The sequence below is a fragment of the Passer domesticus genome, chromosome 1, assembly GCF_036417665.1.
Source record: "Passer domesticus isolate bPasDom1 chromosome 1, bPasDom1.hap1, whole genome shotgun sequence".
NCBI classification, from domain to species: domain Eukaryota; kingdom Metazoa; phylum Chordata; class Aves; order Passeriformes; family Passeridae; genus Passer; species Passer domesticus.
The window spans coordinates 9,482,777-9,507,691 of record NC_087474.1 but is presented as its reverse complement, the minus strand read 5'-3'; the positions used below and the strand labels follow the sequence as shown (position 1 = coordinate 9,507,691).

General features: G+C 40.9%; 1 protein-coding gene across 6 annotated transcripts in view; it reads left to right on the top strand.

Annotated features, from left to right (window-relative positions):
• DIP2C (disco interacting protein 2 homolog C) overlaps nucleotides 1-24,915 on the top strand; it is a 307,254-nt gene that overhangs the window by 126,375 nt on the left and 155,964 nt on the right. The window lies entirely within an intron of this gene.

Sequence of the window (24,915 nt, the reverse complement as noted above, 5' to 3'; positions counted from 1 at the left end):
CTTGTTAAATCAAGGTGGCAGCTTCTTTTATTTTAGGTAGGAATGCTTCCATGCTAACATTAAAGCATGAGTTTAATTTCTGGTTACGACATTTCTGGTTTCAAATGCATAGTATGCCAGAATCCTTCAATTTGAGGTTAAGAGATTTTTGGGTTTTTTTAAAAGAAAATTGTTGAATTTTTTATCAGCTATTTTTAACTTATGTAGGGAAAAAAAAAAGGTTGTGACATGTTTTATGGGATAATGTAATGGCATGTAGTAAACCAAAATATTTGCAGGTTACCAAGAAGTTTTTGGACCTGCGTGTCCTTCATTAGAAAATTATTGTTTTGAGGATCTCTACCTCTAAATGCCACTGCTCTTTGACACTCTTCCTTCCTTCCTTTCTGATGGTGGTAGTCAGAAAACCAAGACTGTGCTGTCTTTTAGATTTGCCTTTCATCTGTGCACGCTTGTCTTCTACGTCACACGGGAGCTCTTTGTGCTCTTGTGCGGGCGGACGTGACAGGAGCGCTCACTGCTCCTTAATGAGGGCCAGGCAGTGGGCGTGAAGGCTCCTGTCCCAGCCTCGAGACTGTCACACACTCCTCCAAACAAATCAGGCAGTCACCTGATGCACAGCAGCTCCTCTAATTTATATAAAAGTGGACATTTAAGGCTCCTGTGGGGAGCGTGGAGGGGGTTGTAGTGTTTATTATCCCACTGAGAAGGATTGTACTTGACAGTTGGCTGGAAGGTCCTTGGTGGCCAGCAAAGCTGTGGGAAAAGGGTTTGATTTTTGCAGCTTGGGCAGTGTATAGTGAGTGTGAGAAAGCCTCCAGTGGCTGCCTGGCATGGCTGCTCTGCTATTTATGGACAGCCAGGCTGCAAGTGGGAGCTGCAGCTCTAATTCAGCAGAATGCTGCCAATCCTTTGCAACATTATTGGGGTTTTCTGGTTGATTTGTTTGTTTTCTTTGTTGTTGTTTTTTTCTCCCCGAGCTTTAGCCCTTAGCCATTCATTTTATGGGTTTTTTTTCCTCTCACATCCTGCTGTTGACTGCAGCAGTTCAGTATAGCCCTGGTGAGCCTAGAGCAGGACCAGCCTGTTAAAGCAGAGGAGGAATGTAAAACTCCTGGTAATAAAAATAGCCTGCTTTATATTTTACATGTAAACTAAACTTTGCCATTGGTATGGGACTTTGCCAGGTATGCATTCCGTCTGCTTTGTGACCTCTGTAGGACTAATGCAAATAGCAGTTGACTTCAGATAATTTCATGTTATTTAGCTCATTAATTTATGTCAGTCAAAAGACAGGAGGACTTTTCTGCCAGCAATGAATTAGTTTCTGGTATTGATTTACTGGTAGTGACATGGAAGAATGAGGAATGACATTTAGTATGGCTGTGTCAAAAACTATTATCTTAATATCACTGGGGTCAAATTTTAATAGCAGCTGCCATACTGCTTCCCTGAATAGGGAGTATTTTCCAAAGTGTGGAAAAAAATACATGGTATTACAGGATAATAACTGCTGGGAAAGGCTTTTTTTTATATTCCAGCAGTCCTGCTTCTCTGTGGATCAGCTGAGATCACTATGTACCACTCAGATTAGGGCATTTCCTGGTTCCAGCAGAACTGCTGAATTCTAGACATGCCTTCAAGCCATCTGGCCACATCTCACTGCACTCGAAGAATGCTGCTGGGCACGTTTAACTGGGTCCCCATGCCAGGCTGCTCTGGCTGGGGGTGCTCCTGGGGGCTGGACAGTGCCCTACAGGATTCAGCCTTTTCTCAGAATAGTGGAACTGGAACTTTATATACATATTTTACTGCCTTTAATCTTTTTATTGGAAATTGGTTTCTTTCCTTATGTGTGTGCCTGGCTTTCTTTTAGAATATGGTGAATTTTCAGCATTGGTTGATGGCATTTTGAAGAAATATGCCTATGGTGTATTCTGTAAAACATTTTATGTATATTTAAAAAAATCCATAAAGGTTTTCTCTACCACGGATTATACAATGAGATTTTGAGTTTGCGTGGTGTGTCTTGTTTGTGGAATGAAGATCCTTGCAGATGAGAGGTCTCTGCAAGGCCCATTAATTTTCCAATAGTGCAGTGTTAGCAGGTCCCAGGAGTTCTTTTATAGATGGTGAATGTTTACCATTGCTAGTATTGGATGGAGTGACCTCTCACTTCACAATATTGTTGTTGATTGTTTCTTCTCTTTCTCAATCTGTTAATCCTTCAGCCCTCTTGCATTTCAGATACACTGTTGAATGTAAAGCTGCTGTGTTTTTTTAAGAACAAAATGCACCAAAAAAAAAGTCTGACCTAAAGTTACATAAAGAAAAATTAGGAGTTTTGTGTTGCTCTGCATGTGTATGTGACTTTTGCATAGACATCTGCAGAAAAGCAGCTTCCTGAAATTACAGTCTGTAACATTCTTCAGTATATACATTTTAGTTGCATAAAAGTAAGTTATGCGTTCCTACAAGCTTTATAGCTTTCTTTATAATTCTGTAGCTCTAGACATTTTAAATAGATGTCTCACTATGAGTGATCGGATTGTGTTACTAATTTTTTTATCTTTCCTATGACCTTTTACATAAACTGTCTGATTAAAAAGTTAAAGTGTTGATACTTGGACATAGTGTTCTTTTAGTAATACATTTTAATATTTTTGTAATTTCTTTAGATCTGTTAATTCTGCCACTGTAATTTGTCAGAAGTTGCACTGGTGGACTTAAGCAGACACATTTACATTTATGCATTTGGTTCCATTAGGAAGAGTGAGTGCATGAGAGGGGTTTTTTCAAGGTTTTCCAAGGAAGTGAGGATGTAGTGCCGGTGAAAGAGCACAATAGACACTTGCCAGATGAAACCAAATTTGACAAGAAAGAGTGCTGCATAATATGATGCCTTAGGAACTGCTTACATTTTGAGGAAGTAAACTATAAATATAGACAATTTTAGAGAATGAAATCACATGGTTTTTCTACATGGAGTGTAGTTGCATGAATCAAAAAATCCTAATTATTAGAAGATAAAGCATGCCCAAAAATGTGACTTTTTCACTATAACTACTTTCCTCAGCTTTATTTCTTATTCTGTGGTTGGCAGATATTCCTGTGCTGCTATTGGTAATTTCAAACAGAATTTATTTCATTTCACTTCAGCTGCTAAGTTCACTCCTAGTCAGTGGATGTGGATGGAATCATCCCTGGAGATTCCTGTTTTATAAACCTATTTTAGGATCCAGTGAATCACCAGCTGAAAGTGCCTGTCTCTTGTTGCTGATTCTAGAGGAAGCATCAATCATTACTGCAGAACAAATGTCAAGCATATAGATGGCTAAAATTAAGTGTCATGAATCCAATGTTGGGACCAAATTAAAAAACTCCACATCTTCATTTCTACACTGCCCAGAGCACCTCCCCTAGCTCCTTCCATCAGTGGAGCTCTGCCTTTTTCCCTTTTCATGGACATCTCACCAAGAATTGGTACTCATTATTTACAGTGTTTATGGCCCACATAACCATAAAATGATGGATAACATGGCATTGCTTACTGCTGATCTCTGTTACTTTCATGTTTACAGACAACCTTTACCTTCCAGAGTTCTATTAAAGAACTTGCTTGGTTCACTCACATTGAATATAACTACTTGCTTCTATCCCAAGGTAATTATTTTGGTGAGTTTTTAGATTTTGTGGTACCGTTTCACCTAATTTTTATAAAGGACAGAAAGGAACACTTGAAAGGAGTTGCTATGGCTGTTGGCTTACAAAGATTTTCCCAGTTTTTGTTAGATGGCTGCTTAAATGCCTTTAATAGTTTGGTAAGTGCTACATCTTTTTCTTCTTCCCTATTGGCTGCTTTTCATTTCCAACACAGATATTTCTCATTCTGCCAGATACTGAAGGTGTAATTGCCCACAGTGGATTGCACCAAGAGCTTGCAAAGAGAGGATCATCCAGACAAACAAATATTAAAGTTCAACCATTTACTACCAGTGGGCAAATATCTTCTGTTTGGTCCCTGCTGCTGTACTGCATTAAATAAAAAGTGATAGGCAACAGAATTGCCTTCAAATCTTTCTGCTGTCCAGACAATGTGTCATAGTTTGGGGACCTAACCATATAAAACCCAGCTTTACTCTCTGATTGCAAATTCTGAAACTATTAAATGAAATTTGTGTAAAGAAAACAAGATTCCTTACATCTTAATCCCAATTTATTTATTTTAATTTTCTACTTAAATATTGTACCAGATAATATTGATTGAAAAAACCCAGGATTTAAAAAATGACCAGGTCTTGTTAGAATTGCATCTCTGACACCTCCCTGCTGAGAAATGCAGTTATTTGATTGTGCTTTGTATTTGACTGCAGCTTTCTGCATCTCCCCCAGCAGAACTCTTTACAGGATAAATAATGTAAGAGAGAAGAACAAAGTGGCACACTAGGACATATTATTCAAGGCAGTGATGTTGCAAAGCAGCATTTGGGTTGAATCAAAATGATTATTTATATTTTCCAAGTACCTGCTGGTTTCAGGCTTGTGGCAGTGGCAGGCAGGGCTGGGGTGGCTGCTGGCCCTGTACTGAGCACCCAGCAGTGAAACCCCAGTGTTCCCTGAGCTGGAAAGTGCCCAGCACAGGGCTTTCAGGCAGTGGCTGCTTGCAGGAGCCTGACTGGGTACCAGGAAAGCTAAAAGCTCTCTGAGGTGGGAATGAAGTCTTTGGACGTGCATAAAATAGCTTGATTCAGGTCTTAAAATACGTGCTTTCATAATGGGCTGTGAGTTACTTTGATACCAGATCTATAAAGAGTTTGAGACACATTTTAAATTTTATTTTTCTGGAATCACCCCAGGGTAAGGCAAAGTGCATTGGATTTTGTTGCTGCCCTGCAGTGGGAGGTGTTGTGGGTGAGGACTGGTGCAGGGTGGCTGAGAGCAGTCCCTTGATGTGCCTGGGAATGGTCTGATCACGTGTGTGGCAGTGGAGAGGTTAAATGCTACCAGCATCTGCTGGCAAGGAAAGGAGTTTTCCAAAGTTTTGCATAATGGGACCATTGAACAAGTATGTTTTGAAGTTGTCCATGCAGACAGAAAAGCTTTCTGCTTTAGCATGTCTGTCCTTTCAAAGACAAAATGAAAGTAGGGTGAAGCCTGGAAGGCTGAACACCTGCATGGTGAAGTGAAACATTAGCATTTTGATTTAAAACTGAACGTTTCTGCTCCTAATTCCAGAGATTGTGGTGTTTATTGTACCAACATCTGGCTTTTGTCTGTATGTCCACAGTAATGAAGTAAGTTTATAATTTGTTTTCACTGCTTAATGCTTTCATCTCCCAACTGATAACTTCTTTATCCTCATCCTCTTGGGTCATTAGATATTGTTGGGTTACTCTTTTTGCTGGACTTTTTTTTTTAGCACTTTTTTTTTTTTTAATCAGACTTCAGAAATAGTTGAACTATAATTCTTACATGTTAGCAGAGGACTGCCTTTAAATGTGCAAGCTTACAGTAACAGGGTTAGGTTGAACTGAAGTCCAGCAGATAAAATACAGGACAGGCCAGGGCCTGGCTGCTACTGGGGCATGGCACTTCTTCCCTCTGCAGGCATGTGCATCATCTCTTGGGAGAATGTAGAATCAATCCATTGGTGAGGCTGAACGCCCAGCCTGCCTTGCCAAACCTCAGCCTTTCTGAGCATCCTGGCTCCCCCACTGGCTTTCCAGGGCTGCTGGACCAAGGGGGAGGATTTTTCCTGGGCTTCATCCACTGCTTTCCAGGCCGTCCCATCTGCAGTGGAGCTGCAGCCTAAGCTGTCTCCTCCTTATGCTTTGTTCTATTCCTCTCAATTAGTTTAGCACTTCAAGAAGGAAACTCACTGGGAAGAAGGGTCTTACTTGAATGTGCACATAAAAAAGAGTCTGGGATGTTCCTGCTGCTTGTCCTGTGCCTGCATCTGTGACTGCCCCATAGCCAGCTGGCTCTGGACTCACCAGTATCCCAGCCATGGTGGCTCCTGACCCTTCTTACTTTCTAATTACAAACAGGCAAAGAAAAATTTAACAGGAGTATATATTTAAACAGATTTTTGCTGGTATTGTGCCATTTTTCACCAGCTATGTTACAGGGAATTATGTAGAGGTTCCAATGCCAGAGCTTACTGAAAAATTAGAAAAGGGTTAAATTAATTTGGAAAACCTACATTACGTAGACAAAAAAAAATATTTGCAAAAAAAATGCCAAGAAAAATACTATTATTGGCCATATGATGTCTATAATAAGAGACTAATGTCAATAGAAAATGCATAATGGAAAGAAACTGTTTTCAAAAGGAGACAGAGTAAACAATATTAGCTTCTTCAGGAAAAAATACCATGCTGTCCCAGCAGATAAAGCCACCCTACAGGAAATAGCTATGGAAAGAATAAGAGGGATGGGTTTTGGCATTTCAGAGTCTACTATCAAAAGGCTACAGCATGACAGGGAGACCTGTGTGATGGCTGCTGGGTTTCTGCCACTAGAAAGGGTATTATGTGTTTCAGGCAGGCAAATCTGATAATTTAGCAACATGAAAATGTATCAGTACATCCAGTGTTTAATGCTAGAAGAGCCCAGGCACCATTCTGCATCAGGAGTGATGAAATGGGGCTTAACTGTAATATTTTGCTTGCCTGTATTTCTTTCACCAAGCTGTGCAAGCTTTTTCTGTAGCTTTAGTTATTGATGTCACCTTCCGCAGTTCAGCTGCTGTAATGGCTTTTGCTGGGGGTGGTGGCACAAAGGACAGCACTCTTTGCACGAGTACAGAGGCCATGGAGGGGAATGTGGCAGGCCTGGTGCAGGGAGAGCTCTCATTGATTTCCTCTCACAGGCTGCTGAACGCTGCGTGCAGCCCCGATCCCCTGGAGAAACCTGTCCAGCTGCATCCGCATCACTGGCCTTGTGTGGCGGAGACACAACCAGGGAGCGCTTGCAAAAGGCAAAGTGGTTGCTGCTCCTCCTGCCCTCCCACCTGCAGGCAATCCTGCTGCCCACCCTCCTGTTAAATTGCAACAATGAAAAGAGAAATATGAAAAAAAAACCACCAAAACCCAACCCTTTGCAAATGGCTTTGTGCTTTTCGAAATTATGTATGCTAGGAGAGAAAAATGTGTTTAAAAGTGAGTGTTAAGCTTTAAATGGAGGCTGGTGGTGGCGAGGTTGGAGTGCAGTGTTGAGCAGCAGGGGTGATGCCTCCCGTGTGTCTGCCTTCTCTGGACCCCTCTCCAGAGCCTCCCACCACCATCCAGGAGCAGAACTCCAGTGGCCTCCATTCCCTGGCTGGAGGGTGAGGCCCCTGCTGGAGTGCATTCCCACCAGTTCAAGGGAGGAAGAGCAAATCTTCAGCTGAACCCCTCTGCAGGTTTCCCTGCCTATCAAATCTCAAGGAATGCAGCCTGATGGCTTTTAACTGTGAAGGTCTCTCCTGTGGAGCTGCCAGAGGCAGTCATTGCATCCCTCAGACTTCCGTGGAGCAGCATTGTGATGGCAGGGAACCAGCTGGGCTTGTCTCCACATGGGCAAATGTGACAGCCTCACACCCTGGTGCGGGGCAGAGCACGGCCCTGCTGAAATGTCAGGCTGTATAAGATTTAAAAAAAAAGTGGGGATTTCTTTTTTTAGTCCACTCCCAAATAAACATTTCTTAGGCTTTCTGGTTTCAGTGAAAATAAAGGGGTTTGATTTTGCTTTCCCCAGCTGGCAGAGCACTCTCTGACCAGCTCTAGAATTTACACTAAATTGAGAGTCTTGCTGAATTGGACCAAAACAAAAGTGGCTGCCATGAAGCACTGCTTGGTGTGAATTTGAAGCACAAGGATAAACATAAAGGGTTCTTCAGTGACACCTATACTATATTTAAAGAGTTTCCTGTGCGAGTTTGCTGCTTTTAATACTGCTTAAAAAACTAGAGGCTCCAATTTTAAATAGCAGTGTACCAGTCATATGTGGTGATACGTGAAAATTTATTTTTATTTTCAAGTTTGGTTGGAAATTGGGTGGTGAAAGCAATGTGTGATGTACAATAAGCCTGTAGTTTTTCAAATACGCAAAGAGCTTGAAGTGGGATTGACTTTGGAGGGAAATAGGCCAGAAGACTCTGTCAGCACAACCTGTGCACAGGCCACACCAGAAATCCTCAAGTGTTTGCTTTGGCTGTGGGGAGTTGTCACAGCCTCTGGATCTACCCCCAGTTAACACTACCAGCTTTCAGCAAGGAACACGTGGTGCTTCTCTCCACAATTACCTTCCATAAAACATGTTTCCTAGCCTTGAGGAAGGTGCTTTTTCTTGCTTTCAAACCTCATGAATGAGAGGCAGCCTTTTAATTACACATATGCTCCTTTTCTTTTATATTCACCCTAATACCTTTAGTAATAACATGTACTTTTTAATAGCTGTGTTTTTATGGATTTTCTACTGCTGTGTGAGCCCTGTCTTTTCTGTGAGGGAAGATATCTGTGCTCTGCCAGTTCTGATGCTGGGCAAAAGGGGTGCAGGTGCTAGAATAGCACAGGAAAAGAAGTGTGAAGAGTCCCTTCACCCACCTGGTCATCTTTCTTCCTAAGAGGACATTTCCTCTAAAACATGTATTAAGAATGGTTGCTTTGTGTTTGAACTATGTGAGGTATAAGAGGAGTCATGGTAGTGTTACAGAGGTGATGAGGGCAAGATCTGCTTTGACTTAGTGTTCCTCATGCTATAGGATTTTTTTTTGAATTACATTTGAAGGGGACAGCTTAAAACAGACCAGAAATGTTAAAAAGCTTACAGGAAAGTGATGAACAAGGGAGTGGAATAAGTATTCTGTAGACTTCTCATATAAACTACCTATCTCTTAGATACTTCTGGCTGTGGAGTAATGCACATGATTGCCTATGTGGTTCTTTCAGCCCTGCTATGCCTATGTTTTTTCCTTTCTTATAAAAAGGATGACTTAATAATTACATTGTAATTTCTTAAAATTTATTTTTGAATGGACACAAGCTTTGGAGCACAACTATCTTTGTGGTCAGTAGGAAGAGAAATGTTGAATCTCACAAGCTGTGCTTGGTAGCAGAAAGAATAAATTCAATCATCATGTTGCTGTAAATATAACTTTTAAGAATACATTTGTTTGCTTATTTACAGACCTAGGCAGACATAAATTGAGCAATGTTGTTCAATACCCAATGTAAATATAATAAACATGCACACAAAAAAGTTTTCTGAAAAGAAGGATAGAAATTTGAGAGAAGTGATATATGTGCAAATACAAGAGCATTGTCCTGCTGTAATGAAGTATTGTCATATACAGTAAAAAAATATATTGCTACCAATTTCCCAACAATCTTCTTTCCTAACCAGTCTAAAGACATATATGCAGCTGCCAACTTGATGAAATAAAAATTTGTAATGCTTTTGTATTGTTACTCCAAGGAAAAGCTTTTTACTGCTGTATGGGGAAGGGAGGGCAATATGTTCTGAGCCACCATTTTAATAATTTTATTTTTCAGTTTAGAAAGCTGTAGATAAATTTTACAGTGTTGCTATCTAAAAAATGCAGACTTGTGCTTTTGAGTGTCACCAGTAAAGCAGTAGGGTGAAGAGAACAAAGAAGATCAAAGAGAAGGGAGTTTATTTCAAAGACATCCATAAAAATAGTGGGGTTTTAAAATTTTATTAACAATGACCTGAATTAAGCTTAACTAATTTGGATCCCAATCTTGAAAATTATTTCATGCATGTTTAACCTCAATCATGTTTGTTGTCAGCTAATTACCTCTGTTTACAAACTAAGCGTAGAATGTTTGCAAAATGAGCACAATAGAAAAATTGATAAAAACCACAGATATGCTAATGTGAAAAATCAGGCAGCCACACAAAGTATAAATATTATTTCACCTTTTAGCACTTGGAAATTCAAGAGATGTTAATTCCATGTCTTTTCAGCTACTGTTGAATTTGATGAAATGAAATCTTTTTCACCTGAAGGAATAAACTAAAAATAACCAAACAACACAAAGTTAATGGAAGAATACTGAACTTACATGAACATTGCAGTAAAATATTGAAACCAAGTAGATTTTCGGCTTAAGAAAAAATGTTGTCTGGTTTGGCAAGAGTTTTACTGCTGCTTGTTTTATTATTGGCTATTTGAATATATACTACGTTAAAGTATTGAAAATAATTGAAGTACCACACAAAAAAAGATTAAATATTACCACGACAATTAAGTGCTATAAAGAATTCATAGCAAGGTCCAGTAAATCACAGCAATGTAATTTAAAATCCATGGCAGAAATCTTGAGCTATGAATTCTGAAATAATATCTAGTTAAATCAGGCTTTCGCAAGTAAAATTTTAAAGTTGCAACACTAGATAACCCAGGTGAAAGGCAAGGCCAAGGATGGTGATTCTCTTCCATGCATCACCTTCTTGCTAATGCAGAATGGATTTTTTTCAGGGCTGTGTACTGTGTGGAAATGCTATGAAGCAAAACAACCAGTGAGGAACAGAGGCATATTTTGCCTTTGAATGACTGACCTCTGTGGGAGTGATGCATGTTAAACTGCAGATGCAGGTACAGAATGCATGTCAAGGTCACTGCTCCGTGGTGCTGCCGGCACTGCCACATGACTTTGACAAACCCATGCTTGGCTTTGTATCCTTTCCAAAGTCCTAACCTGCAAGTTAACTTGTTTTCTATTGGTTAACTTGGTGGGCAAGAGCTGTATGGATGAGAGGACCTTTCACCTGGAAGTGAGTTGGAGATGCTGTTTTAGGCAGACTGTGGTGCAGGCTGTGCCACATATCAGGTAGTTAACAAGGACTTCTGAGCAGAGCCAGCTGAAGAGGTGGACAGCCTTTACCTGGAAATTAAGCTTTGTGCTGCATATATACTCATCATCTTTGTTTCCTCCTGGAACTGAATAAACACAAATTTAAGTTCTCCCGAATTTGAAGTTTTTGCATTAATTCAGTATAGAATCCAGATTTAGCACAGTTTGAATAAATCAGGTTTGGGCTTGTCAGAAAAGAACTGAAAACCCTTGGTTAACCTCAGCTCAGTTTTGAGTCCATTAGTGTCCATCCAAATGATGTAAGGGAGGTTTTGGTTGCTGTTCCCATGAGTTTTAATTCTGCTGAATTAATGTCTGGTGTATGTGTGAGCTGAATTAAATCTGTTCTTGCTGTGTTGCCCTTTCTGTCATGGACTTGCCCCTGAAGTCATGGACCTTTCTCTGCCTCTGTTACCTCTCAAATGGGGAAAGCAATGCCAGCTCTTCCAGGAGAAATAGAAGCAAATACAAGATATGCAAATATAATTGATTTGGTGTACAAATGGCAGTCTTGGAGTCTTCCTGCTAGTGAAAAGAACCAGAAAAGTCAAAGGGTAGAAAAGTCATTAGAGAAATTGTGTGTTGATTGCCTAGGTCCTCTCTTAGCTCCTGGAGAAGCTGGGACTCCTCCTGCATGACCTGGGCTTTGGGTTATTGGGTTTCAATGCCCATGGTGTTCTTTATCATCTCATTTTCCAATGAGCATGACATTCCTTGACAACGGGAGATTTTTTCCTGAGGACAATTTTAGAGAAGATGCTGCAGAATTTTTCTTACTCTTCTCACCTGGGCTGTAAACAACACTGCAGGGAAGCAGCTGTGACCCTCATTCACTTCACTGTGCAACTCCTCCATGCTTGTGCCTGCACTTGGATTCCTTTTATTTTATTTATTACTTTTATTTTGGTGCAACTCCCAAAAGCTGCAGCTGGGAGGGAGCAGCAGTGGCCAAATCCCACCAGTGATATCAGACACCCACAGTGTGACTGGGAGCTGGTGTTTTTCTTGTTTTCCCCATGCCCTCAGCCAAGGCAGCCGACCTGGACACCCAGCAAGCTGACTGGGCTTCTGTTTGGGAAAGGTCGTGCTAACAATGGGCACTCTGGGGCTGTGCCTCATGTGACAGGCAGGGAGAGACCTGTGCTGGCTCACAGGGAGCTGCCGCTTTTGGGGCCATGAAGGAGGCTTTGTTTCCAAGCAGAAGCTGCTGTTTGTCCAGCCTGTGGCTCGAGGTTGCTCCTTGTTGTGATGGAGGGAGATGTGTGCTCCTGCTGGGCTGTTTGCATCCCCTGGCAGTCATGCCTTCAGTCACACATGGGCTGTGGAAGCCACAGACCATCCTTCCTGGCTGCAAAAACATCAAATTACACCTCCCCTTTGTGAAGAGGGGCCATTGTGTTCCGAGCTGGCAAATCACCCAGTTCAAATAAGCTTTAATTTCTCATAGGACCCTATTGTTACCCTGTGGTAAAAGCTGCTGTGGGAAATTTCCATGATAACAGTGCAAATTTATGCTCAATTCTTTCTGACACTGCCTATGTGGCAAACACCATCAGGAGCAGGGGCTGTCCTGCTGTAGTTGTCTGGCCATCTCCTGCTACATGGTGCTTGGGCTCCTTTGGTCCTCCCTGGCCTGGTGGTGGCATTATTTTGTGTCTGTCTGTGTCTGTGTGTGCTGGCCTTCTTCCCCCAGTTCACAGGCTGGGAGCACGAGGGCTGCTCTAAAGGATGAGGAACAAATTTTGTATGCATGTTCTGGCACAAAACAGGACCTGGGTAGTGCTGAGGGAGCAGAACCTGGTGCTTTGTTCCAGGAGCCTGGTGCAAGTGAGCCCTGCCATCCCAACCATCCCAGCCACTGTGGCAGAGCCTGTCAGCTGGCACTGACAGCCCCATGGCACAGCCTGTGCCCCAGTGTGACCCTGGATTCTGCTGCTGCACAGCCACTGCAGGCACAGGCAGTGCTCTAAACCTCCAGCTCCATTGGCATTCCCAGCAGAACAGCCACGTGGGCACACTCCAGCAGCCAGCAGAGGCACGTGGCAGTGTTTGCCTGGCTCACTGGGATGCCTTTGTGTAGGGCAAGACCTCGGATGTCACTGTGGGGAAGGGGACCCACAGCTGCTCCCAGCTCAGTGCTTCATGGTGAAAGTGAAATTGTAGTTTTGAACATCCATTGAAACAATCTTAGTGCTTGAGATGTGAAAACACCATGCAGGCTTATTTTTAATTTCAATGTGCGCTGGTTCAGTCTTTTCCCCCTGCAACAGTCCTGCGCTTCATTTTGACTCCGTGGTCCTCTCTGCCTGCAAAAGGTGCTGGCAGGGGTGCAGTTCTTCACCATGGAAAACTGCATCATTTTAACACTTTATTGCAGTGACTTGTAAGAAGGGTTGATGACTATCTGAAATACCTCTGCACCTTTTTTTCTGTTAGATTTTTTCATTAGGTTACAATCTTATGTTTTTCTTTGTTTATTTTTATTAGATACTTTTCTATCTAATAGATAAAGGATCATTTTTATTGCAATGAAAAGTCAGAAATTGCATGGGCAAAATAACATTTCTGATACAACTCTGACTCTAAGCTTCTGTTTTAGTCTTGCACAGGAATGGGGCAGGTCATGCAAATTCTGAAGTGTCATGTAACGTCACATTTCTGAAACCATTGACTCAAGAAAGTTTATTTAAAGCATTTATTTTTATTACGCAAATGTGTTTCTACAATAACTTCCCATTCTTTCTTTTTGATTCAGAGATGCAGAGAAAGGGTGTGAAACCTTTATGTGGTTTCACCTATTGTTTCTTGGTAGATGTTATTTGTGAGACATTTTGGAAATGCTTTACCATTTTGTTTCTGAAGTGCAGGCTGTAAATCATGCTTCAGTGTCTGATAAATGCATGCTCTCCATTTTAAACATTCTAGACAAATCTTTTGTAATATTTTATAGCTTTCTTTTGCCTGCATAAAAAATTAAATGTTCCTGGCTGTAACCTTGTTCCTGCTTTCTGGCATATTTTTGTTAAAATCTTAAATCCAGTGCAGCCTGGAAAATCATTCACTTTCTTACCAGGAAAACCGAGGACTGTGCTTTGAGGTTTCTGTCTTTATTTTACAAAATCAAGCTCTTTTGAACTTGGTCATAGTTGTAGTTTTCATTTTACTTTAGTTGTCCTCCCCCTCTGTCACTTTTATTTTATGATTTCAAGTAAAAGAGATTGGCAAAGAAAATTGAGTGAAGTGATATATTCTAAAAATATTATAAATCCTATTTTTTTTCATAGTTCTGCCCTCAGCATCTCACAGTGTGGGCACTGGCACAGGCAGCCAGATGCAGAGATACTTGAACTCGTGCTCCATGTGCAGGAATGGAGTACATTTGCATGGGGATGTGAAGGATTGTGGATCTCCAGGAGGTGAAAAAGCCATGCCAGTGGATTGTGTAAAGCAACAAGGGGAGAATTCTTCTCCATGTCATAGCTGCATTCTTCTGTTCTTCTCCACTCCTTGCAGGGATGCCTGTTTGAGATGATGGTACCTTCCTCAGTGTGGCCTGCTCCAGTAAATTCTTACCAATTTTCTAAATTGTTTGGTTTAAGCAGCACGCTTTGCCTTCATCATACATGGGACTACCTTTACCAGCCATCCTGTGTGTGGGCATTTCAAAGGCAGAGTGGGGCTTATCCTGAGTCCTCTTGGGGCTCAGCAGGGAGGAGAGAGTTAATTGTATTTAACTGCCTTTTTTCCTTCTTCTGACAAGTCCCTTGGGTTATTCTCCCTCCAGAGTGGTCATTCTCCCTGTCCCACAGGTGTGCTTTCAGTGGATGGACACTTCCTCTGCAGACTTCAAAGGGTCTTTTAGAAGCCTCTTGAAAGTTAACCATTTGGTCTCCTTTACAACAGACTTAAAATCCTTTATGACTGGCTCAGCTGGTTTTTATTTTTATTTTAGTGGGAGAAAACAAAGGCATAGAGGGGGTAAACATCTAGTGGTAGTAAAACCAGCAGATAATTCAATTTCCATTATTGTCCTATCACTCTATGCACTCAGCAGAGGTGATTAAAGTGTTAAAAACTCTCATTACATTAAAGTCTTTGATTGTCCTCCCAGCTTTGGTCATGCATGGAGAATGCAACCACCTCCACTTCATGCTGATGAAGTCTTCACATCAGCCCGTGTTTTATGTATATGCAAATCCCTACAATCAAGCCAATTATAGATGAGCTACACTTTCAGCATCCTTGGTGGGGTGACCTGTCACAGGCACCACTCTGATAGCAGCTGAAGCTGTCATGTGCTTTAGTGACTGCCAGAGTCACATGGGAAATGTTGTTTTTTAATTGAAAACTCATTTCTCTGAATTAGAACTGCAGTTCAAAAGATTTCTCGTGCTTACTGGTGCATGTGTCTCACCTTCACAAGTCTTTGTTTCATGGATTAAATCGACTTCCTTCAGGTGATGATTGCATAGGAAATATTTTTTCCTGGAATACCTATTTTTTAATTGAAAATTCAAAATAAGTAGGTCATACACAGCTTAGTGTTTAGAATGCTTATTTTTATATATATATTTAAAAATACACTAAATAATTTAGTTGTGAGGTAAGATGAAACACAAGATGTCAGGGGAAAAAAAAATCTCATTACCTGCAGTGTCATCTGTGGAAGCTTTGAATTGCTTGTCTTTTAAATTACTATCTTGCAGCTTCAAGAATATGTTCATATATAGAATGAAAATAGCTGCTAGTTTAGATTGCAGATAAAGTGTGTGATTAATACATACTTTAATTTACATTCTCCTTCATTTGCCAGAAATATCCATGCTAGTGCTTTGCATTCATGAACAAAAATCACACAAATGGAGCAGGAATTCCTGTGCCCCACTCGTATGATTTGTCATTGCTTAATGAAACAACTGAGCCCAAAATTACATGTATAGCATATATCCCTTCAACTCTCCACTTCTTGGAAGCCCGAAAGTTTGAATTACATCATCTCCAAGGAGAAGGGAGAAATTATTTGCTGATGGAGAAAACCTGAGAAAACAGACTTGTTCCTGCTCCTTAAACTGTGTCCTGGCAGTTTGACATCAGTGTCCACGGAGCCACCTGACTTTCTTGTCACCATTGACCTCACACAGGCTGACTGATAAGGAGAGATGATGAAAGAGGCCTGAGGTGACAACCCTATTCTGCACTCCAGGCAATACCCTGAGATGCAATTAGCAGTGATTCAGCTGGGATCTGCTGGGGGCTGCAGGCTTCTTGATGAAGCTGGTCAAGTGCAGTTGATCTTTATCCATTTTAAAGAGAACATGAGTCAGTGCTGACAACAGCTTCTGCGCTGTGCCCATGGCTGGAAGCAGATTCAGTAGAGGAGAGAAGCCAGGAGATCTGAGAAGTTCATCACAAGAGCTGTAGTGCCTTGCTGGAATCATTTATCTCAGCAGCACAGCCTGTCTGTGCTGCATCACCCAGCACCTGTGGATGGATAATTAGGGGAAAAACCCAGCACAAGTTTGGTATTATATTCCTCTTTCCTTCCTAGAGCCTCCTAGTTTCTGAAAGTGAGAGGGATAAGTTGTTTTATGTCTGGTCCAACATCTATCTGGACCTTATTTTCCTATAGATCCCTTTTTGCAGCTAATCTTACTGTTGCCCTGTAGAGCATGTTGGAGCAGTCAGTTCCATATGGGAGGGATGTGCCAGGTAGAAAAGGACTGCTTTATTCAGTTTCTTTTAAATCTGCTGCTCAATAGTTATCTTGGGGTATCTATTTCTCCTATTTTATTAAAAGGGAAACCATTGTATCGCCCTGTATCTGCTACTTACGATTGTATGGAAATCTGTTCTCAGTCTCCTGGAGGGGACACATTTTCATAGACTTTCAATATACAGAAGTGTTTCAACAGATCTGTTCACCCTCACTGTCTGCCTGATACATCCTCTTTAAGGTGAGGTGGCTCTCACTAAGTGCACTGCAGGATGGGGCTCACCATGAATTTGAATGATGATGTAGGTTTGAGGTTCTCCAGTCTCTACTTATGAATGCTGCTATCTGTTTGCCTTTGGCCTCTGGTTATTTTCAATTGTATTTCACAGGCTTAATCCCAATAATTCACATATTCTTATCTCCTTGAATTGCAGTAGGTATGTTATTGCATAAAAGAGATGAGTAAAGATGATTTTTCCTGTTGTTTTAATATTCTGTTGTCTGACTGTGATGTTCACCACATCTCAGTATTTAACATTACTCTCTATGGAGGAGATGATTGAATGCAACCTCTTGGGACAGGCTCTTTCTTCTTTTCTTCAGAGAAGATGTGAATATCACAAATGTATTTTCTTCTATAGCTTTTCCTGGACAAAAACATGAGTGAGCTGGTAATATGCAACTAACCTTGCCAGGACTACAGAAAAGCATTGCCAGATATTAATCAAAATGATCACGTAGATCATAAAGATAATCAGGGAGCCGGAGGAATTGTCAGCCTTTGTACTTAAAAGAGATGCTCAATCTCAGTCCAGCCAAAGTGAACAGGTGTTTTTGAGTTGCCTTTTTTACACATACAGAATGAGCTGTTTGTGTAGCCTGGTGACCTATAAAAGCAAGAAAAATAGAATGCAGAATCTATTTAATCATTAGAAGGGAAGAAAACCATCATGTTTTTAAAGATTTTCTACTTTTTTTAAAGGGTAGTTTGATATTATGGGTAATACACAACTTGGAGATCTGCATTAAATTATCACTGCTGCCATGGACTGCCTACCTGACTTCTGGCAAGTCACACTTATTTTATTTCCTCATGTACTAAAGCAAGTACCACAAAAGGATATGGTTCCATGATGCTGTTGGTAATTACTGTCTTTATTACATAGAAACATTTGCATTGAGATATTGCTACTGTCTTATAGAGAATAGCAGTGCAAATGACCCTGCATGGAGGCCTCAGACTGAAGGGGAAAAGGGCTATTGCATATCTTATCTGAATGATACGTGGGTAGATAGATGTGTGGAACCTGTAATTTCCATGGCTTTTGCAATATTGGGTGGTATGTGATTTGAGAAACCATTTTATCTAAGCTGCATCCCCATCCAAATAGCAGGACCTATACCTGCATGCAGACAGAAAACAGGTGAAATCTTTCCTGTGTTAGTTGCTTTAGGAAGGCAAAATCTCAGATGCTGTTGCTTCATAAAATTGTCCTTTTGTAGTATTGCTTTCTGAAATGAATATATATCTATAATTACTTGTAGTGTAGTTCTCTCCTTTAAGGCATCATTTATTTTGGTTTTTATTTTTTTCTGATTTTCCCTTTTCTTTCTTTGGAAGGAAGCTGTATGTAAAGCAGTGACTTGCCATCAACTTGCCTGTGGTTGGGTGCTAGAGAGGTGCGAATGTGGGGATAAATCACCTTCCTTGATTTTTTTTCTTATGAGATAAATTTGTGATGAGTAACATGTCAAAGCCTTCTGCACCAGTGACCAAGGATTTCTTAGATGGGTTTGTGAAATATGTGGAAATGTTTGTTCACTATTAGGGTTTCAATTACTTTATTTTATGTTTAGTAAATGCATCCATCTCAAATGCTGAATGTGATGTGAACAAAACCCTTCTGTTGTTAGTAAATGCGGGAGGGGAGTTAGAGCAGTTCCCTTGTGCCATGCCATGGTAAAATTCAGAGTGTAAATCTCAGTATTCACTCTGGAACTGCAACTAGAATGCAGTAGTAATTTCTGTTTTTTAGAAAGAATAACATAAAATTGTATAGAGAGATTTACACAGGAGAACTCATTCACATCACAAAATTAAGTCACATTTTCCAAGCATATTAGCATTTATTTTTGTGAGAGCAAATTACAGATGCAAGTAACTACACAACAGTATTCAGAAAGCTGAGCTTTCAGTGGCTTTTTTTTTTGAGTCCATACTGGGATTGCTGCTTTCAAGACACACAGGCAGTGGCTGAAAGAAGAGGAAGTGTAATGCTAAATTAGGTTTGTATAAATGAGAATGCAGGCAGCCTGCATGTTGTCCAATGTAACACTGCTTTGCCACCTTGAATTTTCCTGAACAATAGAGGAAAAATGTTGTTTGCTGAGGTTCACAGATCTGCAATCCATCTCCTTCACTCTTCTGAATTCTCTACCTGTTGAACTCTTTTTTTCTCAGCCACAACCAAAGATTTCATCCTGTATCTTGATCCTTGTATCCTGTGCTTAAGAAGGGGGCAGCAGCAGGGTTGTGCTCTTAATGTCTTTCAGGGACCTTGTTGCTGTCTAAAACTTTGTGGTGAGGGGAAGAGGAGGAGCAGACACTGATCTCTTCTCTGTGATGACAGTGACAGGATCCAAGGGAATGGCCTGAAGTTGTATTAGGGGGGGGTTTAGGTTGGATATTAGGAAAAGGTTCTGTCCCCAGAGGGTGGCTGGGAACAGGAACAGGCTCCCCAGGGCAGTGGTCACAGCACCAGCCTGACAGAGCTCAAGAAGTGTTTGGACAATGCTCTCAGGCACATGGTGTTACTCCTAGGATGTCCTGTGCAGGGCCTGGAGTTGGACTTCATGGTCCTTGTGGGTCCTTTCCCATTTAGGATGCTCTGTGATTCTGTGTGATTTTGTGGTTGCCTCTCTCAGCAGGGCCTAGGGTGCAGCAGGAGTAGGCTGAAGTTTATCTGCCTGTAGCTGAAAGAGAGCAGGTTGAGGCTAAAAGGAGGATATGTAGGTAGTCCAAGTGCCATTTGGTGCCAAGATTGTATCTGGGTTCCCCAAATCCCTCTTCCCTCTCTGCTCTAAAACAAAAAGTAATTTTGTTCAATTTTTGAGTTTACTATGCCTCTATATTTTAGGCTTGCTCAGTGTCTTGACAACTGTACCCAAGACTTCCCATTATTGTTTTACTTATTTCCAGTTATTGTGAGTCATGTATTAATTGTTTATGTATTCATATACTTATTTCTTATTTAAAATGAATATATAATGAATACATGTTCTATTATTCTGTTATGTTCCACTCATTTCAGATAGCCAGTGCAACCCATATCTTTGCAGGAGCCTGCATCCCAAGTTTTACCAGAATTTGTTAGTCCTGTGTTGGTGGGGTAGCCAGATAAGTAGTTAGCTTGCTTACCTGAGAATCTTTCTAGAATTTACCAATGAGATTTGCTGGAGACTGTGTAAACACTCCTGGTGGGAGCAGTACCTGCTGAATCCATTGCTGAAGATCCACCAGTGTGTTGGCAATGCCCTGCATTCGCTGTGTGAGGAGAGAGAACTGCCAGGGCTCCTGCTTTAGGAGGGAGGTGAAGGGCAGAAAGCATCACGAGGCACTCGGGTTGCTGAGGTGAAGCTTCCTGTGGAAACCTCGTGGTAGAAAGCAGTGCCTGACTGCAAGTTTGGGTGTGGAAATCCTCTGTAAACCATAGTAATAACATTTCTGGGACCCACGGAGGCTCCATCAGGGACTTGCCAAACTCTTAAATGAAAGCCAGCAGTGCCATTTTCTGTAGGACAAAGAGATATGGTCAAGAAGAGAGGACTCTAAAGTTGTGGGTGGTATAGTGCTGAAAAAAGTGCAAATGAATTGACCCTGATGGGAAAGAGAATTCACAAAATGGCAATGTTTTGGAGGAGGAAAGGCAGTAGGGAGCTTCAGACAAATCACTCTTTGGTGAACAAAATTGCTGAACTGAATTTTGGGGATGCACATGTGGGTTTTAGGTGTGTAAGTCAAGGCCTGTGCCCCACTCTGTAATCTTCAGTTGTAGTGTTAAATACTTTGGCTGCATTAAGGCAGTGATTTCCCTTGGGAAATAAAGAATACTTTCTGTACCCCCTTCTGATCATGCATAGCAAGCATCCTTAATATCTTACATCTTTTCCTGGCTGGTGTCCTCCTGGTCTCCTATGAAGGAAATTAAATAAGCCCCTTGATATGCTGTGGGAAAGGAAAGAAAGCAAGCACTGCTGCAGCACATCTAATATTCCCTACATGTGCAAGCAGAAAGGAAATGTGGCCCTGGTGTACCTGGACAAAACATGGGCTTGTCTTTCTCTGAGGCCATGGCAAAGGTCATTCATCTGTCACATGGAAAAACAATTGTGATTGCTCTCCAGTGACTTTATGGATATGGTAAAAATGAATTCAATCACCTTTTTGATTAGGTGACCAAAAGACAAATAAGTTGAGCTGCTTTTTTCTCTGTAATTTCTTCATACATATGCATGGAGAGTGTAACTTCTGAAATAAGCCATTATGCAGTGCCTGACTTTGCAAAAAACTTGTGATTTTTAAAGGGGCTGTTTGGCATACAGCTTGCAGAGATTAAAGAGTAAAAATGTATACACAGCCTGATGTATACAACTCAGGGCAAGTGTTTTTTTTTTATGGTGGAGGTATAAATGCTTGTTATTATGCATTATTGATATTCCAGTGGTGCTTTAGAATCTGCAGAGAACAGTGCTGTTCCAGGCCCTGTGTGTCCTAATATGCTCTGGTAGTCCACCTGAAGCTACAGAACAGGTCAGCACTACACAATGATGGTTTCTGGGTCAGAACTAGTAAGTTTTGTAAATTAATGTAATTTAAAAGAAAGACATTTCAGTTTTTGTCCTTAAGAGCTGTTAGCCTTATATAAGCCCTTTTGGCAAATGGGAACTTAACCTAATTAAAAAACTGTAGTCAATATATATTTTTAATTTTTTTTTTTAATTTTTACTTGCATCCTGGCCATCCATGTTCCTTAGTCAACTGTTACAACAGTGGCTCACTGGTAAGCAAAGATACTTGCAGAGCTGTTCCTGAATTTGCCCAGATTTTTAAGAGCAAGGGCCAATCTTACCTGGCCATGCCTGGAGAGTACCTATAATCACAACCCAAGTTACAGCTTTAGTATGCTGTGGTATTTTGAGCCCTTGCAGAATTTATGAGCTTAAAGAGTTAGTGGTTCTATGTTGTATCATAATTTTGTGCAGAAGTAGTCTCAGACACCTTTACATAGGGCATGTGTCTAAATACCAGCACAAATGCAAGTTGAAAAAGGAAGGACTTTATTCCTCCAGGTTACTGAGATGGGTACTTATTTCACTTTGGTGCCCATTGATATAACACTGACATTTGATTTTTTAAGTAATCCTGTATTCATGCAGAACTCTTGTACAGGAACTAGCCATGTCTAAAGAAATCAGCAAATGTTTTGAGTGCAGAGACTTGACTACATTGCTTTTGAGATTTAAAAGGAAGCTATCCAGGGATTGTTTCTCCCAGCTTCCTAAACAAAAAGTAAGTTGATAGTTTGATAGTCACTGGGGGGAAGATGTGCTTTTGGTGAGGTTTGGACTGCTGCATTTCTCTCTCTAGTTTCAGATCTTGATTCTCTCTAGTTTCAGACACTTCTATTTTTATTTTATATGTGTGTGAATATATATATATATATACACACTGTTTCAAAGACTAGAAAAGGAAACTGCATGTGTATATCAGATTTAGAATCACAAGTCACTAAGGTATTTAGAAATATTTGTTCAGTAGCTACTACCTTAACTACCTTTTGGGGAGAAGTTGTAGGGAAGGGGTTCATAAGAGTGTGCTGCACATGATGTTTTTTTCTTTTAGAAAGATTTGGAACCAAATCCTAACAAGAAACAAGTGGAAAGGGCATTCTTTCTTTTGTTAGCTAAAGTCTTATTTCTAACTTGGAGGAAGTAAAAATACATCTTCATAATCCCTTCAACCCTGCTACTCTCCTGGGTTTAATATTCTCAAACAAGATAGGCTTAGACTGACATGGTTGTTCAAACCTTTCTACATCAATCCAGAGAGCATTCTGGGGGAGCATAATTTTGATTGGAAAGAACCAGAGGAGTTGTGCTGTCCTGGAAAAAATGTGGTTTTTGCATCAGTAAGTAACTAGGCAGCCAAGTAAAAAAAGAGGGAAAATACAAAGTAGAAAAAAATCCAAGAGAAAAACTCAGTCCTAGTGATGACACAATGATTGATGGTACTGAAATTGCAAGCATTATAAGGAAAGCTTTTAGCAATATAGAAATAAATTATGCATATAATATTTTTTTTGTTTGGATGTATGAAGTACTCCAAACACATTCAGTGTGCAATATATGGGTTTTTATTTGCCTTTTAAACCTCTGACCTTGGCCCACCTTACTATAAAAGCAGATCTGTTGAGTTTCCTCCTCCTTTAACATAGCTAATCTCTACGTGTGGGAGCTGATAAGAGGTTGTAAAACTGGCTCTGGGATAAAGGTGTGTATTCAGAGTTTTCAAGATGGAAACAGTTGGCTAAGAAGAGAGATGGAAACATGGGAACGTGGTACATGGTCAGTAGCTGGGTTACATGGGTAGTGCTGCTCAGGACTGGCAGCTGGGAGCTGTGGACTGGGATCACTGGGAAACCCCAGGCTGGAGCATGATCCAAGTGTTTCTCCTTACATTACCCACTGCCTTGCCTTATCCACAGGGGAACTGGGCTGTAGCTGTGGTACAGTGGCGTGAGAATGATGAGCAGCACAGGAAAAAACTGCATCTAAAAGGTCTTGAAAATCTGGAATTAATTATCTTGCAGGGAGGAACTGATAAAAGTGTGTCAAATAATGAATGCTGCAGAGAAGGTATGTCATGAACTTTTCATGGCAGAGGGTAGGGGGATATTTAAATAACTTAAAACTTGGCAAATTTACACTGAGTGTAATTACATTGTGGAATTAATTCTTCATTGAAACTTACTGAAGCCAAGACTTCAGCAAAATTCAAAACAGGGTTTCAGTTTTTCTAGGGAGGCAAAAGGTACTTTGAGCTGTGGCAGTGCTTTTTGCAATGCCGTGCTCTGAGGTTTGGGTAAATATCTAATAGCTTTTGATATAATGACACTGTGAGGAGAAAGAGGGTAGATTATTGACATTTTCTCTTTCAAACTTTTTGCCTCTATGTCCTCTAAGTAACTGTATGGGCTGAGAGACAGGAAAGAGCATTGGAAGAGATCCAATGTGAACGTGCCTCTGTTTTTGAGACTGGATGGCATCCAGTGTGATCATTCCTGTGTTTCTTACACTTTTCCGTCCATCCATCCATGAAAATTAATGTCTTTAGACATCCAAAGCATGGCCTTATTAGAGAAGCGGCAGAAGCCTTAGTTGCCTTCAGGAAGACACAAAGATGATGCATCTTTCCATCTTAAAGGTACAGGTTTTCAGATACCACTCACTATTTTAATTATATAATTATGGTGAGGATCACCTTTTAGTTAAAGAAAGCTTCTGATTATGCTGTCCTTGTTTGAATTATAAAAACAAAGATTACAGTGAAAACTGAGATGTTCAGATGGGGATATTGGCTTTCCAGTGCTACCATGGTAGGAAGTCATACAGGGGTGATTATATCACATGGAAATGCTGAGGAATTCCTGTGGGCCAGACAGTGAAACTTCCAAACTGTGTGCAGAGGGGAGCAGTTGCAAGATCTGGTGTCAACCTTGGCCATGGAGAGCCTTGGCTGGACTCAGCTGATCCAGGAGGATGTTAGGATGAGCAATACCTGAGATTGCAGATGACTAATAAATATAAATAGCTTATAAACCTTGTGAACATTAAACAGCAGAGGGGTGACTGAAGACCTTTGCAATGCAGCTTCAGGGTTTGCAAGTCTGAGTGAGGCTGGCCATGCTCAGGTAGTGTGTGGACACCGAGATGTGGACACCTGTGAAGCAGAGCTGAGCAGCTGATTATTTGCAAGGCAGAAAAGAATATAGGTAAGAATGGAGATCTCTGAAAATGGGGTTGTGGCACAGCCTGGCCGCATCAGTGTCCATTGGAAGGAAGAGAAGAATGAGGAAAATATCAAGTCTGGGTAAGAAATAAGCAGAAGAAAATTGAGGTGTGGTTTGTGCCTGGTGTTTCAGGTTTATCAGGTTACTTCTTAAGCATCACCTGGCCCAGCAGCTGCTCTGAATGATTTGCTCTGCCCATGTGGATTTACAGGCAGAGCTCTGTTTGGATGTGTGGGTCTGCTTGTGTAGGACAGCCAGCAATGGTGGCCTTCAG